Source organism: Pseudophryne corroboree, chromosome 12 (genome assembly GCF_028390025.1).
Source record: "Pseudophryne corroboree isolate aPseCor3 chromosome 12, aPseCor3.hap2, whole genome shotgun sequence".
NCBI lineage: Eukaryota > Metazoa > Chordata > Amphibia > Anura > Myobatrachidae > Pseudophryne > Pseudophryne corroboree.
The window spans coordinates 133524046-133544081 of NC_086455.1; the positions used below are offsets into that span (position 1 = coordinate 133524046).

A 20036-nucleotide genomic window follows, 5' to 3' on the forward strand; every position below is an offset into this window, starting at 1 on the left:
CTACAGATCATTACCATTTGGTGCTGCTGCTCTGGATGGGTGGTGCTACTTGATTGGTTGTAACTGGCAGCTGCACATGCACATAACGAGATGTGCGCTGGCCCAAATCTTGGGGTTTGGGGTTGGATCTGTATTTCCTTCGTGTTTTGGTTTTGTATTGGTTTTGCTAAAATCGCCCTTGCAGGTTCTGGTTTTGGATCTGTATATAAATTAAAAAAAATATGATCAAAACAGATAAAATTACAGAATTGTTTTTGTTCCTACAGTATTTTTAACCTCAATAACATTCATTTCCAGTCATTTTTGACCACCTCACAATGAGGGTCATTCCGAGTTGTTCGCTCGCAAGCTGCTTTTAGCAGCTTTGCACACGCTAAGCCGCCGCCTACTGGGAGTGAATCTTAGCTTATCAAAATTGCGAACGAAAGATTAGCAGAATTGCGAATAGACACTTCTTAGCAGTTTCTGAGTAGCTCCAGACTTACTCGGCATCTGCGATCAGTTCAGTCAGTTTCGTTCCTGGTTTGACGTCAAACACACCCAGCGTTCGCCCAGACACTCCTCCGTTTCTCCAGCCACTCCCGCGTTTTTCCCAGAAACGGTTGCGTTTTTTCGCACACACCCATAAAACGGCCAGTTTCCGCCCAGAAACACCCACTTCCTGTCAATCACATTACGATCACCAGAACGAAGAAAAAACCTCGTAATGCCGTGAGTAAAATACCTAACTGCATAGCAAATTTACTTGGCGCAGTCGCACTGCGGACATTGCGCATGCGAATTAGCGACTAATCGCTCCGTTGCGACAAAAAAATAACGAGCGAACAACTCGGAATGACCCCCAATATTGTTTTCATCCAGCGTCGGATCTTGCAGGTTTTGGATTCCATATGAGGGAGCTGCAGCCACAATTTCACTCCCTTCCTGCCAGGATGTCTGCAATAAATAATACTCTAGGAACAAAAAAAGGCAAACACATGACAATTCCCACCATAAACTCCTGACAGAACATTACTTCTCAGTCAAGGAGCATAGAATCTCTACCAGCAACACAGAGTCCCAGATAAAGCCAATATAATGGGTCCCACAGCAGATCCCTTGCAGAACATTACTTCTTAGCCTAGGGTCAAATAATCTCTCTTCAGCTCTCTGGGTAGCTCTAGTTATACCTCCAGAAGCTTCATATTGCAGGGGTGTGTGTGACCTCTGTGTCTTTGGATCTTATGCATTGGAATACAATATATATTCTAATCAAGGTGATTACATCAGCCAGAGAGACACCCTGTCTGGTCAGCTCACTTTTGGATGATAGGGAGTAAACAAAAAGGGACAATGGTACCTTATATGACTCAATCTTTGAGTGTCCACTGTGGTGAATGAAAGCAATAGGAAACTAGGTCTAACATAAATACATTATCTAAAGTGTAACAGATAACATAACACAATTGCATATATTAACAATATTAAGGTTGATTTAAACACAGTATTGGGTGAGCAGCAATGGACATGTTATGGAGAATGTACAAACAGATGAATTGGATGTATATGGATATGGGTATAAAAAGTACATTTTTGACACAGGAAATGAGGCATAGCTATATTAATTGTCACAGACCTCAATTCCTCAAACTCTCCCATTCTAGTGAATGGGGAACGTCTCCGTCACAGGCGCGTGCCCACCCAGACGGAGACGTTCTTGGAATTAGGTGTGTCTGGGCGGGCGCACCCAGGCACAGATGGAGCCATGACTAGCATGGCTCCATCTGTAAGTTGTTTTATTTTAAAAATGTTAATTAATTAATGGGGCATTGGTGATGGTCTTTATTGCATTGACAACAATTTTTATTGGTTATTGCACTATTATGACTTTTACTAATTTAACTTTTACTTTTTATTTGATTTTACATGCCCTGACTTAAGCCGTCTATGCCCTTAGTCATGACTGGTATCAACATGACTGGTGGCAGCACCTGCAGCCTTATTATGTGCTTCCTGCTCTGCTCTCAATTGTTCGTCCTCCATATCTATCAACACGAACCAAGTGGGGTACAGCACACACTAAAATTTGTACAAAAAATGTACCACCTACAGTGCCACAATACGTGTATCAGTCAAAGATAATAATCTAACACTATGGTTTTCTTTCACCTACAGTGTCACACAATATGTGTATGAGAACGAAATAAAATATATTACTGTGGTACCACCTTCATCCACAGTGTTGCACATTATGTGTATGAGCGCGACATAAAATATATTACTGTGGTACCACCTTCACCCACAGTATCGCACAATATGTATGAGTATGAAATAATAATATACTGCCGTCTGGCTGGCAGTGTCACAGTACTTATGAAAATGTGTTTATTATTATATTTTAGGCTTTTTAGCTTTTATTATCTTAATTTTATACTGGGACGGAGCTCCTGGATAGACAGAGCACCTCTATACAGACACAGCAGCCCCAGTATGTATACAGGGGTACAGCACAAAAATCTAATATTAGTTTTATCTTTTTAACACTGGGATAGAGCCCCTAGATGTATGGACAGATCACCCCTAGGTGGACGGAGCTCCGCTGGAGAACACGGCAGCCCCTTGCCAGTTACAGCAGACAACAGAGCACCCCTGGATTGATACTGATAGGACACACCAGCCCCTGGATGTACATAGTATACTGGGTTTTTAATTAATACTTGGGCAGGGTCCCTGGATGTATGGACAGAACACTCCTAGGTGGACAGAGCACCCTTGTCAGATACAGCAGATGACAGACAGAGCACCCCTTAACTGATACACCAGCCCCACGCTCCGCAACCCAGAATTGGGACAGACACATCCGTTCGATACACTCTCTACAGCCGGAGTGTAAATGGCGCAGACCACTGGAACCTTTATAGGATCCCAAACCCTGCGAGAATCCGACAGCAGGATGATGACGTTTTGCCTTGTTTTGGGATCCGAATCTGGCAGGAAACCCAGAGCCGGATTCTGTGGTGGGTCCGGGTTCTCCGAGATTACTCTGCTCATCTCTAATTTTAGCTGGTTTTATCGATTTTTAAACCCATTTTAAACCATACCAAATTTTGAATCCAATCCAAACACTTGGGGGTGGTTTTGACAAAAATAAAATACTATGATGAATTAAAACCAAAACCAAAACACGCGGGTCCACACACATCTCTAGTTCACATGTTGAATCTTTCTACAGAGTATCTTTCTGTATTGTGCTTGGTTTATGAAATTATTTGTCTTTAATCATATAAAATGACTATGTAACTGTCTAGGTGTAAAGAAACTCTTAGGACAGGAGCAACACCTTCAATGTTCCCTATAAACTGAGTAGTCTGGGTCAGAAAGTGATAAAGTGTCGGCTTACTGGAATCTGTAGGACCATTGTCACCATAAAATGGATTTTTCCTACCAGAGCCGGCCTTAGGCATAGGCAAAATAGGCAAATGCCTAGCGCATTTGGTATGCTTAGGGGCACCAATACATACAGGGCCGTTTCTTGGGGCAGGCGAGCAGTGCAACCGCACTGGGCGCCCGCCGCGGCACTAACTGTGCCTCCCTGCTTCCCCCTTCTATTTCTCCCCGAGTAACCCGCTCGGTAGGGCGGAGTTTCACGGAATGACGCGGTTGCGTCGTTACGTCACGACTCAACCCCGTCACTCTACGAAACTCCCCCCCCCCCCCGAGCGGAGTACAGAGGGGGATCCAAGTTAGGAAGAGGGAAAGGCCGGCGCGAGGAGCGACTGGTGAGCCGGGCCAAAGAGCGGTAAACACCTCTGTAAGTATTCTCTCTCTCTCTCTCTCAATGTGTAAAATGGGGACACCTGCCGTAATGTGTGAAATGGGGACTCTTGCCTGCTGTAGTGTGGGGATTTAATGTATCAAGGGCATTGCGGTGTGTGGCATAATATGGTGCAGGGGGCGCGCGCAAGTTTTTTTTTTTTTCATCTTGGTGTGTGTGTGTGGGGGGCACATTTTTTTATGTCATGGGGGGGGGCACATTTTTAAATCTCGCACTGGGAGCCAAATTGGCTAGAAACAGCCCTGAATACATAGCATGTCATACATTTAAAGCACAATAATATCTCCAGCGGTGCAGTGAATCACTAAAAACTGATGATGATTAACTAGAAGCTAGCATACTGTAATTGTAATTAATTTTATCAGTATAAATTAAAGCTATTATTGTTAGATGCACTGCGCTCACTCTGTCACACACACACACACACACACACACACACACACACACACACACACACACACACACACACACCCACTCTGCAGCCATCATGCACACTCTCTTTCAAGCCCTCCTGTGCCTCAGCCAGCCGGCAAACGTAACCTTCTTTCATCTTCTCCAATCTCCACTAGTGGCGCAGCGTGATGTCATGAGATCACGCATGCCGCGTAACAAACTTTATTGTGCAGCCGCAGCTAGCAATGCGGCCAGTAGCCTGCGGGCAGTAGGACCTTGTGCCTCCATTACTTTCCTGTACGGGCGGGCAGGCAAGGAACCACCTGGGTCCTCTTTCACCTTGCAGAAGTTTCGGTAACAGCGGCCGGCGATAGGAGCGGGCCAGGCCTCCACGTTCTCTGTCAAAGTATCCAGGCCCTGTACAGCTGTATTGGCAGTACCCCCCTGATGGCGGCCCTGATGTTAATACTAGTACTTCCTGATCTCTCTGCCCAGACGGAGCAATGGACCCTCTTTACGCTTCTATTTAAAAAAAAAAAAACAACAACAACAGTGCACTCTCCTTCACTCAGAAATACAGTTATGTAACAGCTTCTAAAACTTCAAGGCATCCCTTATAAAATATTAACTTGCAACGGATAGATGATGTAACGTTTCGGACCATTACATGCTCCTTATCAAACGAGATAATGAACTTTACAGCTACCAAAATCCTCTTCACTTTACAAAGATGAGAATGTCAAATAAGGTGCAAAAATAGTATCTGTATTAAAAGTGTTTGATGTTTCATGCCTACTGGGTTTTACTTCCTAACTTTCTCCTGCAGTCTTGACACATTTCTATGAACGGTAATAGCTAAAGACGTGGTCCATTTAGGCACCATAAAATAGGGAAAGTAACGTATGAAAAGTGATGCCTTTTTACCTAGCCATTCTTTCCAGTTTTGGTGACAGCCGCATTATCCTTTGTGGTTTATGGTAGATATATATTGTTACTTTCATTTCAATTCATCTTACCATCTATGCGTTGAGGCTGCCAAGTGTGCTAGCAGAACTCGTTATGGATGATATCAGAGGGTGCATTTTATCTCTGTTGTTACACTCTAAAATAAATATTGGAGTTTATTCTGCTAGTGTTATGGTTACAGGCACTTGAATACATATAGCCTTGTTTTCCTAAAGCTCGCACTGCAATTACGATGCTTGTTCTCTTAAACATACAGGACTGTATTTACAGTGTTTGCTGCCTTAACCCAAATATGAATCTATTTTATTTATTCAATTTGTGTTTATGCTGTGCTGAACATATGACTGGAGAAATAGGACATTGCCATACACTATCAACAAAACCATAATAAAATAGGTGGAAAATGTAATAATGAAATACTGTACATTCTGGCCTGTATAGACTTGCTTTTTCGAGTACCTTTCAAAGCAATGAGTCATTAAGATAGACCGTGCATATTTGTGTTCTACTAAATAATCTGTGAGATGTTGTTCTTGTGGTAGAGTTGGGGAGGCAACGTGTTATATTTTAGTTACATCTATTTATGGGCACCACACAGGGCCGGATCTAGGCCTTGTGGCGCCCAGGGCAAAAAAATAGGGGCGTGGCTTCGGAGAAGGGGCATGGTCAGTTATGCCCCCTGTAGCTGTGCCCTCAGCAGTTGTGCCCCCAATACTGTGACCCCAGTAGCGCCGATCACCCCAAAAAATAAAATAATAAAAAAAATACTATATTTATTGCAATTGTGGCAGTGTGACTGTAAATGGCATTACTGACATGTGTTCAGAGTGTGGCTGGAGGGATCCACAGAGGAGAAAACACCTAATGGCTGCTGCAGTGAAGGGTCAGTGTGGCGGATGCTGCAGACTCGACAGGCTGGAGCCTGTATGTTCAGCTCAAGTAGGATTGTGGAAGCCAGTCGAAGCTCGTTATGCAGGGGAGTTGCTGAAGATCAGGAGGCTTGTGTCTAACCCTGGAGGAGACAGCGGAGACCACTAAGCTAAAAGACTGAGACTGTATATCTGAGAGACCAGATTGCAAAGCTGTACATGTGAGCAGCTGTGCACTTGTGCAGCCAAAGTCAAGCAGGCCAGGTCATCAGTATTCTACATGTCAGAGATAGGGCTGAGACTTTGTTTTTAGAAGCCAGAGGCCAAGCCAGGCCAGGTTAACTATCTAGCTGCCCCATTATAGTCAGGGGTGAAGAAGTGAATCAGTGCCCTGAATGGGGGGTAAGCGTTTGTTATTCTCTGTTTACTTGTATTGTTTCCTGCAAGTAAAGCACCATTACGTTTATTTACCTGAAAAGCTGTGTTGAATCCTGTCTGAACACCTAGACAGTGACACTGCACAAATTCTCCTTTCTACCGAACTAATTACCCCAAATATCACATTATAGAGGTGTTTGCCAATGAGGCATTTGACTGAATAATTAAGTAGAAACCTACAGCTACAATAGTTGCTGTGCTATGTTTTGGCAAGACAAAAATATAATCTACTGTAGATACACAAAACTAATTTAGACTTTTTTTGTTGTAGATTAAATACTTTCTTACTTATATCACATATTGGGGGTCATTCCGAGTTGATCGCACGCTGACGATTTTAGGCACCACTGGGGGGTTATGGTTAGGCTGCGGGGGCTGAGACGGTTAGGATTAGGGTATGCGGGGGGTTCTGTTTAAGTGCCACCCAGGGGGCTAGGGTTAGGCTGTTGGGTGGGGTAAGGGTTAGGCACCTAAAAGGAAGGGTTAGGGTTAGAGTAGGGGAGGAGTAAGACTACTTATGTCCCTTGTCGGGATCTACACTGTTGGGTTGCCGCAGTCGGTCTTCTGGCTGCCAGCATCCCAACAGCTGAGATTTCATACCCAACCCAAGAGAACAGCAGCACAAACACACAGCAGTTCATAGCACATCTATAAAACATTGCCACACAGCAGTGGCAAAAATGAAAAAGTGGTGTCATAAAGGAAATGCACCGTTTAACAAATCAAGCACTTCTGTGACAGGAACTGCCACTTTTGTGACTGAAGTGCTTGGTTTGTTTGGGCCCCCACAAAACAAGCTAACAATCGATTTACGGCAGGTATGCTAAAAGCTCTACAGTGCCAAAATTTCATTTTTATTATGATTCTAATCCTCACCCTCATCAGTGTGCACATCCTCACACAAAATCAATATCAAAGGCTTGCAAGGTGACGCAGTCCTTTGCCTCACCACTCCCGGAAAACAGGTCCACCACCACCCCCCTTCCTCCCCTTGACAGCCTCTGGCTATCAATCAGGCAATCACAGGACCTGTTCTGCAGAATGGGTCCTGTGCGTGTGAAGGACCCCGCAATCGGGGGAAATGCAGTAAGGATCGCATAAGCAATTCTTACTAAATCACCCCTATGAATCCATGGATCCATTCTGCCTTATGTCATTGATTCATGTTAGGGGTAGTCTTAAGGGTAGTCTTGTAATGGTGTAGGGAGTTTACTTGGTACACATTTGGCCCCATGATACCTATTGAGAATTGTCTAAATGGCACAGACTAGCTGAGTATAGTTGCTGACCATGTACATTCCTTTATGGCCACAGTCTGACCACCTTCTAATTGCTACTCCCAGCAGAATAACATGCAAAATCGTAAAGCTTCCATCATCTCATGCAGGTTCCACAAACATGACAATGAGTTCAGAACACTGCAATGGTCTCTGCAGTTACCAGATCTCAATCCAATAGAGCAGTGGTTCCCAACCTCGGTCCTCAAGTACCCCCAACAGTTCATGTTTTCCAGGTCTCCTCACAGGATTGCAAGTGAAATAATTTGCTCCACCTGTGGGTCTTTTAAAATGTGTAAGTGAGTAATGAATACACCTGTTCAACTGCTAGGTGACCTGGAAAACATGAACTGTTGGGGGTACTTGAGGACCGAGGCTGGGAACCACTGCAATAGAGCAGTCCCCAACAGGTAATGTGTTAAAGACTTCTGTCTGTAGAAGCAGGTGAGACAATTACTAACCCAGCAAAATAGAGTATCTCACCTATGCATGATTAAAGACATCCACAAAACATGACCTGTTGGGTATAGTTGACAACTGGAGATGAGAACCCCTGACCTAACACAAATATTAATATTTTATCATATAAAAATGTGTTGTGCATGTGAAATTATCCCACCTGCCTCCACAGGCAGAAATTTCCAGTACATGACCTGTAGGGAAAACTTAAGGGTTGAGGACAGTTGAGAATCCCTGTGATAGAGCATTGTGCTATTATATTATCACAATGATGAGACATAACTGATTTTCAACTAAAATATTGAGGACTCGATTCTGTCTGAGTTGCAAAACGCTTTAGCTATGCTAATGCTGGTGTCAGTCTTTCCTCTAGGGTACGTCAGCCCTCCCCCTGGTGTACATCAGCCCTTCTCTGGTATATGTCAGTCCTCCCCCTGGTGTACATCAGCCCTTCTCTGGTATATGTCAGCCCTCCCCCTGGTGTACGTCAGCCCTCCCCCTGGTGTACATTAGCCCTTCTCTGGTATATGTCAGCCCTTCCAATGGTGTACAGTATGTCAGCCCAGCCCCTTGTGTACATCAACTCTTCTCTGGTATACATCAGCCCCCCCCCTGGTGTATGTCAGCCCTTCCCTTGGTGTACGTCGGCCCTCCCCCTCGTGTACATCAGCCCTTCCCTGGTGTACATCAGCCCTTCTCTGGTATATGTCAGCCTTTCCACTGGTGTACAGTATGTCAGCCCAGCCACTTGTGAACATCAACCCACCCCCCGGTGTACATCAACTCCTCTCCGGTATATGTCAGCCCTTCCCCTGGTGTATAAAGCATGCTTCTGACTGTGCAAGGACTGAGATTGACTTGACTTGAGAAATACGTATAAATAAGTCTTTAGATGCAACCAATGGGTGACTAGCGCCAGCCTTATGCTCTAAGGTTCAGATTACCTCCAGAGTATGACCGCCAATTTGAGCTCCCAGTCACTGCCCAGGAACAATATATCTCTGATACCATGCATCTCAATAGCAATGGTGCCTCTGTGTGTACACCATGGGATGAATGCGGTGTGCGACTCTTTAGAAACGAATGCCCTTATTTATCAGTAAGTGATGAATTTCACTGTGAGTGATAAATTGCACCAGCCAATCCGCTCCTGTCATTTTTCAAACACAGGGGCAGATGTATTAACCTGGAGAAGGCATAAGGAAGTGATAAACCAGTGATATGTGCAAGGTGATAAAGGCACCAGCCAATCAGATCCTAACTGTTAATTTACATATTGGAGCTGATTGGCTGGTGGCTTTATCACCTTGCACATATCACTGGTTTATCACTTCCTTATGCCTTCTCCAGGTTAATACATCTGCCCCTCAGTCTGTAACATGGCAGTTAGGAGCTGACTAGCTGGTGAAATTTATCACTCATTGATAAATAAGGGCATAAGATGCATGTGCTGTTGATAAATATTGACAATTTGGCAAATATCAGCTACACGTACGACTCAGGCTCTAAATTTGTACTACAAAATAATGATCTTTATGTTTCTATCTATAGTGTATTTCAGGTTTTATGTTAGAGAATTTATTTTGTGACCCAGTGATAATGTACAAAATAATTTGTGTTAAAGACCAAAATATGTTTTGTTTTTAAATCATTCACTCCATACACAAAGCAGCTGTTCTACATCCCTCCATCACCTTCTTATTGCATGTGGTCACACCCCATAACATCCCAACAGATGAATATTTCCCTTTGTACCCATTCTATCAGTAAGTATTTAGATAAAGCCACACACCAAGGACAATAAACCATATCGTGATTGCTCTTTACCTTATCTGTTAAGACAACTGAAAAATATTTCTTCTAGCCATTTCTACAGGTCATCTGTGGTTAGAGCCCTCCAAATATCACTAACCAAAAGAGACTTGAACATCCCAAATAGCTTTACTGTTCAATGCATCATGTTATCATAGGCACTTCTGGATTTTAGTCAGAAATATGACATTGAAATTCACATATATATATATTGTATGGAAATATAAAAAAAAAGTCCTTACATCAATACAAGGACAATATAAATCAGTAAACAGTTTACTCCACTGCACTGGGGATGAACCTTCCTGTCTTTCTCCCCGCAACTATTTGTTCCTTTAATTCTGTGACATCATCAAATGGTTTCTGTCACAACCAAGGTTTAAGAGTTTGCATCTTATGTGACCAGTCAGAAACACCCACAGAGAGGCTGTGGTTCTCAGAGGGGCATTCCGGCACCTCTGCTGCCTGGTATCGTCCATCAGTACTTGACGTGCTGCCGATCAGGCAGCACGGCGGCACCTCCTACCCTACGGCTGCAGAGATTAGCAGCCACTAGGGATATTATTGTTATTATTATTATTATTATTACCAGTTATTTATATAGCGCACACATATTCCGCAGCGCTTTACAGACAATATTTGGCCATTCACATCAGTCCCTGCTCCAGTGGAGCTTACAATCTGCATTCCCTACCACATGTACACACACACATTCACGTTAGGGTTAATTTTGTTGGGAGCCAATTATCCTACCTGTATATTTTTGGAATGTGGGAGGAACCGGAGTACCTGGAGGAAAACCACGCAAGTACGGGGAGAATATACAAACTCCACACAGTTAGGGCCATGGTGGGAATTGAACCCATGACCTCAGTGCTGTGAGGCAGTAATGCTAACCATTACACCATCCGTATGTAAAACAAGCTGCCCTTACCTTACCTGTGTACACCTGATGCCCAGTGGCTGCAGAGTATAGCAGTTGCTACAGTGCCAGATTAAGGTCCACATGGGCCTGGAGTCGAAACTTATAAAGGGCCTATTGCGTGCCGACATAAGGGGTGTGACCAGCTTCATGTGGGTTTGGTTTATGATGTGGAGGGCATGACCAGTGCCTTGGGGAATGATCTGTACAGCACCATGATGGCCATAGCTATCACCTACTGTACTTTCAGCCACCTCAATGTCCCTCCCATCGATGTGTGTGTGTGTGTGTGTGTGTGTGTGTGTGTGCGTGCATGTGTGTATATATATATATATATACACACACATCTACACACACGTATGTATATATATATATATACACACACACACATTATATATATATATATATATATATATATTATATATACATACATACACACTACCCACCACCCACTTACATCCTTGTCGATCATCAATCAGTCCTGTATACAGAATCTATTATCTGCTACTACTTACAGATACCATCCCTCAAATGCTAAAATACCCCTCATTCACCATCGCTACATGACCCCATACCACAAACACTGAAATATCCCTCACTCACCACCACTTCCCAACCCCATATTTAACCATCTGTAATTCCTCTAACCACCACTCCCTGACCCTGTAACTGACAAACTAAAATACCCCTCACTAACCATCATGCCCTGACCACACCACAAATACACAAATACCCCTCACTCACTATCATGCCTTGACCACACAACAGATACACAAATACCCCTCACTCACTATCATGTCTTGACCATGCAACAGACACACATATATCCCTCACTGGGTGGTCTTCAGTATGCTGACTGACGGGATCCCGGCGCACAGTATACCGGCGCGGGGATCCTGACAGCCGGCATACCGACACTATTCTACCTCGTGGGGGTCCACGACCCCCCTGGAGGGAGAATAAAATAGCATGGCGCGCGTAGCGCGCCACCGTGCCCTTAGCGTGGCGAGCGCAGCGAGCCCGCAAGGGGCTCATTTGCGCTCGCCACACTGTCGGTAAGCCGGCGGTTGGGCTCCCGTCGCCGGTATGCTGGTCGCCGGGAGCCCGACCGCCGGCATACCATAGTGAATCCCCCTCACTCACTGTCATGCCATAACCACACAACAGACACACATATTATATTCCTCACTCACTGTCATACCCTAGCCACACAAATGCCCCTCACTCACCGTCATGCCCTGACCACATAACTGACACACATATACCTTTTCCTAGATCTCACAAAAAAAAACACCAAAAGAAAATTGTATAACATTTAACATTTTCTTTAATTAAATTGCCCTACCTCTCAGTGGACCCGTTGTTATTCATTCATCCTCCCACCGGATGTATTACACAGATGCTTCTTAGTTTGGGCTGTTGGTATTATCCAACACTGGCCTGAGATATAGTGGTAGCCCATTCTAAAGGAGGTTTCATAAAAAGCAAAATAAAAGATACAATATTGAAAAAGAACAACGGAATTTGCTGCGCTATAAAAGAAACTTAATACATAATAAAGGAATATATCTTATGATTGTAGTAATAGTATAAAGGATACTTATTCAAATATATTAACCTCAAAACTAGAGATGAGCGGGTTCGGTTCCCTGTGAACCGAACCCCCATGAACATCCTGCCCCAAGCCCGGATCCAAGTCCAGCTCGGAACTTTCCACCAGACTCGGAAACCAGAATGAGGCAAAACATCATCCTGCTGTCGGATTCTCGCGGGTTTTGGATCCCATATAAACAGCCTCGTGTCGCCGCCATTTTCACTCCGGACTTGGAGAGTGAGGAAGACAGACCTCTGTCTCTCTCTGTGGGTGTTGGCGTCGGGTGGGGTTAGTGTGTGCTCTGTAGGGGTGCTGCTGAAGTCACTGTGGTGTACCTGTGCTGTGTTAGAGGTGCTGTCCTGGCTCTCACTGGTGTTTCATACGCTGCAGCTGTACATGGGTGTTGCTGTCCTGGCTCTCACTGTGTTGTACAGGGTGCAGGGGCACTGTCCTCCTGTATGCTGGAAAATATAAGGGTGCTGCTAGCCCTGTATGTTGTAAAAATTCAGAGGTGCAGTTGTTAAAAATTAAACGCACACTGCTGTATGCTGTAAAATATATGGATGTTGCTGTTCAAATGACATTACACTGGCCCTTGTATGCTATACAAATTCAGGGGTGCAGTTGTTAAAAATTAAAAGCACACTGCTCCTGTATGCTTTCAAATATAGGGGTGCTGCTGGCCCTATATGTTGTAAAAATTCAGGGGTGCAGTGAAAATCAATGTACACTGGCTCTGTCTTGTATGCTGTAATAATTCTAGAGTGCAGTGAAAATCAATGTACTCTGGCCCTGTCTTGTATGCTGTAAAAATTACAGGGGTGTTGTGAAAATACAGCGGTGCTGGCACTGTCTGCGGTTGCGATGTCTAGGCCTGACCTTCACAACACTGTATGGGTAGAGGAGGCTCCTACCACCATTTTCACGCCGCCTGCAAGTGCTGGGAGGAGCACCGCCAGCCCAGTTGCTGATATTGAGATTGAGGATGTCACTGTAGAAGTACACCAGGATGAGGAGGATATGGGTGTAGCTGGCACTGCGGAGGAAGTTGACAATGAGGATTCTGATGGTGATGTGGTTTGTTTGAATAAGCCACCAGTGGAGACAGTTGTTGGCCATGGGATGAAAAAGCCCATTGTCATGCCTGGGCAAAATACCAAAAAAGCCACCTCTTCGGTGTGGCATTATTTCTCCACAAATCCGGACAATAGGTGTCAAGCCATCTGTTGCCTTTGTCAATCCATAATAAGTAGGAGTAAGGATGTTAACCACCTTGGAACATCCTCCCTTATATGTCACCTGCAGTACTTCATCATAAGTCATTGTTGTCAGGAATCTGCATTTTGCATCACGTCACTTACCAGCAGGGGTGTATCTAGGGGTCTGATCGCCCCTGGCAAAGTCAGGGGCTGGTGCCCCCCCCCCCCCCACACACACACACATGTTTGAAATAAGGAAGGCGTGTCAAAAAAAGAATGTGGCCTTGTGGGGAAGGGGTATGGCCACATAATAGTACTTCCAGTTAAAATGATGACACACAGTATCACATTACACCACACAGTAGTGTCCATTACTCACATTACACCACACAGTAGTGTCTCTTATTCACATTACGCCACACAGTTTTACCCCTATAGAAAACACAGTCTATACAGGGCATATGGGGAAGGCATATAGAAAATGGAAATGTGGACCAGTGCTAATAAATATATTTCTAATTTTATATGGAGAATGCGGTCAAACAACATTTGCCATTAGTATATCAGATACTGCCCATAGGCACACACACATGTACACTTACATACATAGTCAGGCATACATACAGTATGATATACAGTACAGTCACACATGCAGTATATACAAATACAGTTACATACATACATAGTTACACACTTATTCACATATAGTCACACAATAATACACACATAAATACAGTAGATACTTATACACACACACAAACATACTGTACATGCCAGTGCCGTAACTAGATATTTTAGCGCTGTGTGCAAGAAATGGCATCGGCGCCCCCCTCTTAACGTAAACCGGCGGCAGTGCGCGTCGTAGGCGCGCGCAAAAAATATAGGGCCGTGGCTTCACGGGAAAGGGGTGTGGCCACAAAATAATACCAATTCATATAATGGTGCATAGTAGTCTCCATTATTCAAATTACGCTGCACAGTAGCGCCACTACACCAGGTAGAGCCCCTTTTTCACATTACGGCAGACAAATTCCCCTTTTTACACATTACGCCAGACAGCGTCCCCTTTTTACACAATACGGCAGACAGCGTCCCCTTTTTATACATTATTGCAGACAGCGTCCCCTTTTTATACATTACGGCAGACAGCGTTCCCTTTTTACACATTAAGGCAGACGCGTCCCCTTTATACACATTACGGCAGACAGCGTCCCCCTTTTTACACATTACGGCAGACAGCGTCCCCGGATTCACCTGTGCTCAAACATGGAAATCCTGAAAACCTGACCTGTCAGAGCCCTCTTAGTATACACTCTTGTAGCTCTGCTCTAACCTCACATACAGTATACATGCATGGTGCCCCTATCTCCGCACAGAGACACTGACTTGCCTGGTCTTGCATCTCTGGGAGAGGCCTTCAAACCCGCCATCCCCTCCAGCTGGACCATGTCAGCCGGCACGGCGGCGCTGCGATGAGGGCAGACATTAGGGTGGCACTGGAAGCCATGTGGCGGAGACACACTGACACTTCCACACCGCGATCAGAGCAGGATTAAGGCCTTTCCAGACCACTATATATCTATATATATATATACATACATACAGGGCTGCCATCAGAAATGGTGGGGCCGGGGACTGACAAAACAGGCAGGCCCCCCCCCCCCCCCCCCCAAAAAAAAAGTAAAAAAATAAATACTATATATATATATATATATATATATATTTAAAAAAAATTCATTTTTAAACAGTGTTAGATATTTATAATTCATATTCCAGCTCTAATACTTTATGTTCTAATAACACACACAGGCACACACTCCTACCTCTGCTTCTCCCTAGAGCTCCCAGCTGCCTCCGAACTCAGAGTTCCGCTCCAGGCCAGTTCCCCCATCACTCCCCCTCCTAATTGCTTCTCAATGTTCCGAGGAGACTGCTGTGCGGTGACGCTGTGTACCGGTCTGCATGCATGGGCTGGAGGATTCCAGAGAATTCAGCAGGGGCAACAGCGTGAAAATGGCCTCTGGAACGTGTGCGGCTGCAGAAGACGGATACGGGCGGCGGCGGAAGACGGGGACGGGCGGCGGCGGGCAAATGGAGGCACAGGCAGCCCGGGCCCTCTTATCACTGTTAGAGAGGCCATGAACGCCTCAGGGCAGTGGGAGCGCAGCCAGGGGGAATATGCGCTCTAACTAGGTGTGCGCTGTGGGCAATGCCCCTTCAGCACACACCTAGTTACGGCGCTGGTACATACATTCATAGTCACACACATACATAAATTCAGTCACAGACACACATACAGACAGACTATTTAGTGTCCCCCCCTCCCCCCACATTACAGACAGGGTATGCTGACTGCATGTACTTTAGTAGCTTGTTGTCCTCTCTCCCTCTCCTCCATGCTGCTGGGCTGCCTGGCAGTGAGTGCCGTGTAGCCCCACCCACGTGCTTCCACTCCGTCCATTGCCCTAGCCAAAAGCAGGGCAGTGTAGTCCTGTGCCTCAACCACCCTCCCCCCCCCCCCCCCTCCCTCTCCCCATAATCAGACTCTGACTGTACTTGGTGACTGTCTGTCACTGCCGGTGCCAGTGTCTAGCCGCACAGCTCCGCACTTGTGATCAATCAGACTCAAAGTAAGTTACAGCTCCTAGCAGCCCTTGCTGCCGGGGGCTTCCGGCAACAAGGGCTGCTGGGAGCTGTAGTTTATGTTGAGTCTGATTACAAGCGAGGTGCGGTGCACTGCTGCTGGACACTGGCGCCGGCACTAACAGACAGTCACCAAGTCTGACAGTACTACTTGGTTCTACACCCTGGCTATGGATGGTACTGCTGGATGGCGCCCCCTCCTTGCCTGGCGCCCCTGGCGAGTGCCATCCTGGCCAATAGGTAGATACGCCCCTGCTTACCAGTGCTCTGATGTACTGGCCTCCGGAGGTCACATCCTCAGCCTGGCAGCGTATTCTATGAGACTCTCTCCAGTGTGTACCCCGCTTGCCATACAGCATGTACCTCGATGTATTCCCACCATCTCCAGAGTATGGGCACCGCCATGACCCCTGCAGTCAGCTGACTTGGTGCTATACACTCCTGAGCATTGGGCTCTCACATGACTTGATTCTCCAATCCCTGCTGACCAGGGGGTATATACTCAGAATTCCTGGTCAGTATCATTGCCTTGAACAACGTGTCACATCCTGTGAACAAGCGGTTCCTGGCTTCAATCTTCTGTCTTCAGAGATTCCCCTATGTATTAGTCCTGTGGAACTACAGGTCCCAGCAGTTTCCAATCTCCAGTTTCCAGTTCCAATCTCCAGTCTCCAGTTTTCAATCTCCTGTTTCCAGCGATCTACAATTTCTGGCATCTCCAAGTGATCTCCATGTTTCAGTAATCCTGTGGAACTACAGGTCCCAGCATTTACTCCAGCTTTCCTACGAACTCCTGCCACAGTCAGCCTCCACACTACTTGCAGTAAGAGACTTTCTCCAGGTGTTTCTCACCATTCTCACCTGTGTAGTAATTACCAGCAACTCTGCACTGTGCAATTGCATTCAGCACTTAATCTACCAATTTGCTGCATTATAGACTGTCTCCTGCTTGGCTTAGTGGACGTGTGCCTATAAATAGACTGTGTATCCTCATTGTTGGTTTCCAAACTATCCAGCAGAGTTATGTATTGCCTATAATCTTGTCTTCAGCCGCATCTGCTTCATCTGCATATTGTTTCCGTTTTACCTACTACAAAACCAATCATCATTGTTATTTAATATCATTGACTTTTTAAAACCATTTACCGGAGTTATTTACTGCCTGATACATCAATGCGCACATGCGCAGGAACTTCCTACAGCCTCCTCGTTTTCTCCACCGCACCACTAGTGCCCCCTCTGGGAACAGGCAGAGTTACAGACCTGACAATTGTCAAGTTGCGAAACTTTGGGTAATTGCGTAAGCAGTCCACTGACACCTAAATGATGTGGTTTTGTTTGTTTGATTATTATTTCTCTGTGAGGATCAGATTGTAAACACTGAAGGGGGGGGGAATCTGAGGATGAGGATGACATCTTGCCACTGTAGAGCCAGTGTGTGCAAGGAGAGGTTAATTGCTTATTTTTTGGTGGGGGCCCAAACAAACCAATCATTTCAGCCACAGTCATGTGGCAGACCCTGTCGCTGAAATGATTGGTTTGTTAAAGTGTGCATGTCCTGTTTATACAACATAAAGGTGGGTGGGAGGGCCCAAGGACAATTCCATCTTGCACGTCTTTTCTTTGTCTGCCACATCATTCCAGGGGTGCTGCCCTATATGGGGTGCTGCCCCATCAGTACAGGGGTGCTGTTGCCTTTCTGCTGTGCTGTGTAATTCTTCAGGGGTGCTGCCTATGCTGTATAAGTTCAGGGGTGCTGCTGTACTTGATCCTAGGTTTAAAAGCCTAGAGCAGATATAAAACAAGCTTCAAATCACAAACAGATTTGTGAAAACTAGCCGCAAAGGTGGAAATGGAAGTGGGGAGAGACCACATTTGCGGCCAAAGTCAGTGTGACTCAAAAGAGACTGAATCATAATCCAGCACAACTGCCGGAGAGGTAAATGTGATGTTTTCTGCTGGAGCATTAGAGAGAGGTTCTTCTCAATTATTTCATGTTAGGGACTCACTCAAATGAATGGCTCCAATTAGTTAGTCTTAATTTTGATTTATTATTGATGTTCCATATTTTGGGATTATTTATTTAGAAGATGCGCATTTGTTGTACAGGGATCTTCTTTTCCTAAGGGCTGCATAGGGTTATCGCAAGACCTTGCGGTGTTAGAAGAACAGAGTTTCAGTGGTCTCGCATTGCATCAGCTTTCCGTTGCACTGCAGCACTAGATGGGCCAGGAGCTCCTGTGAGGCACAAACGGTTACTGAATAAGGCCCAGTATGGAGTCTCATGGATGTCTGGCTTGCCAGGCTGAGGCATGCTGTGGACACGGAGGTTAGCATTGCTTCCTCCCACAGTCCTATTTATAGTATGAAATGAGTTTGGACTGTAGAGTGGTAAGCTCGACTAGGGCATGGGCTCAATAACAAAAACATTTACTGCACAGTCGTGCTTAGTACTTTACCGAACCCACCCGAAGTGAACTTTCCCCATTCGGGCTGCTGTGGGGGCTTAGGAGGGGCTGCTAAAACATCTAAGGGGCTGCTTTATGTAAAAATAAAAGAGACACAGGTATGCTCACATGCGTGTAACTGGGACACACAGGTATTTTAACATGCGTGTAACTAGGAGCTGTGAAAAACAAAAATAGGGCATCTGCCACGAAATATGTAAATAAAAATGCAATTAAAAAATGGAAAAAAAGAAAACCACGAGATTTTCACAAAATATCCAATCTCGATCCTGTGGTATACACCAGTTTATTTGCATCTCATCATTAAATCCGAGATTAGCTTAATCCATGAACATGGAGAAGGGGGTACAATTTTGGAGGCTATGGACCCTAGTTTTTTAGTTTGTCCAGTAATGTGGTAATTAATAATTATATATTTGCTTGGTTGATTTCCTTTCTGTTCCACAACAATATAGGAGTGGAGGTGAAAGCCTGTGTGTTGTTCCTGATTGTGTGTGCCTCTCTAATTTTTAATCACCTTGTTGACACTGTTCTCTTACTCTTGCCTCTTCTCATGTGAAAAGTCATCAAAGAAGGAGGTGGTACATTTGTAGCTAGGTATGATTGAGAGAACTTGGCGAGCTTTTTCCAGGAGGACCACCTGTCGCTGAAATGATGGGTTTATTAAACTGTGCATGTCCTGTTTAAACATCATATGGGTGATTGGGAGAGCCCAAGGACAATTCCATCTTGCACCTCTTTTTATTCTTTGCATTATGCACTCTTTGGGGCCTAGTTTTTAAAACTGCCATCCTGTCTGCAACTGCAGTGTCACTTCTAGATGGGCCAGGTGTTTGTGCCGTCCACTTGTGTCGCTTAGCTTAGTCATCCAGCGACCTCGATGCAACCTTTTGGCCTAAAAACAATATTGTGAGGTGTGAGGTGTTCAGAATAGACTGGAAATGAGTGGAAATTAATGTTATTGAGGTTAATAATACCGTAGGATCAAAATTACCCCCAAATTCTGTGATTTTAGATGTTTTTATTTTTTTTCCAAAAATCATCCAGATCCAAAACCAAAACGCGAAAGGGTGGTTTTGGCAAAACCAATCCAGATCCAAAACACAAGCGGGGATCCAGAACCAAAACCAAAACATAAAAAGTGTCCGCCGCACATCTCTGCTCAAAACAACTCATAAAGAA

The 20036-nt window shown here is 45.0% G+C and overlaps 1 long non-coding RNA gene across 1 annotated transcript in view; it reads right to left on the reverse strand.

Moving 5' to 3' along the window:
• LOC134980468 (uncharacterized) overlaps positions 1–20036 on the reverse strand; it is a 103774-nt gene that overhangs the window by 2941 nt on the left and 80797 nt on the right. The window contains exon 2 of the long non-coding RNA XR_010190403.1: positions 15–199. This is a non-coding gene — a long non-coding RNA (uncharacterized LOC134980468). The remainder of the gene's footprint in view (positions 1–14; positions 200–20036) is intronic.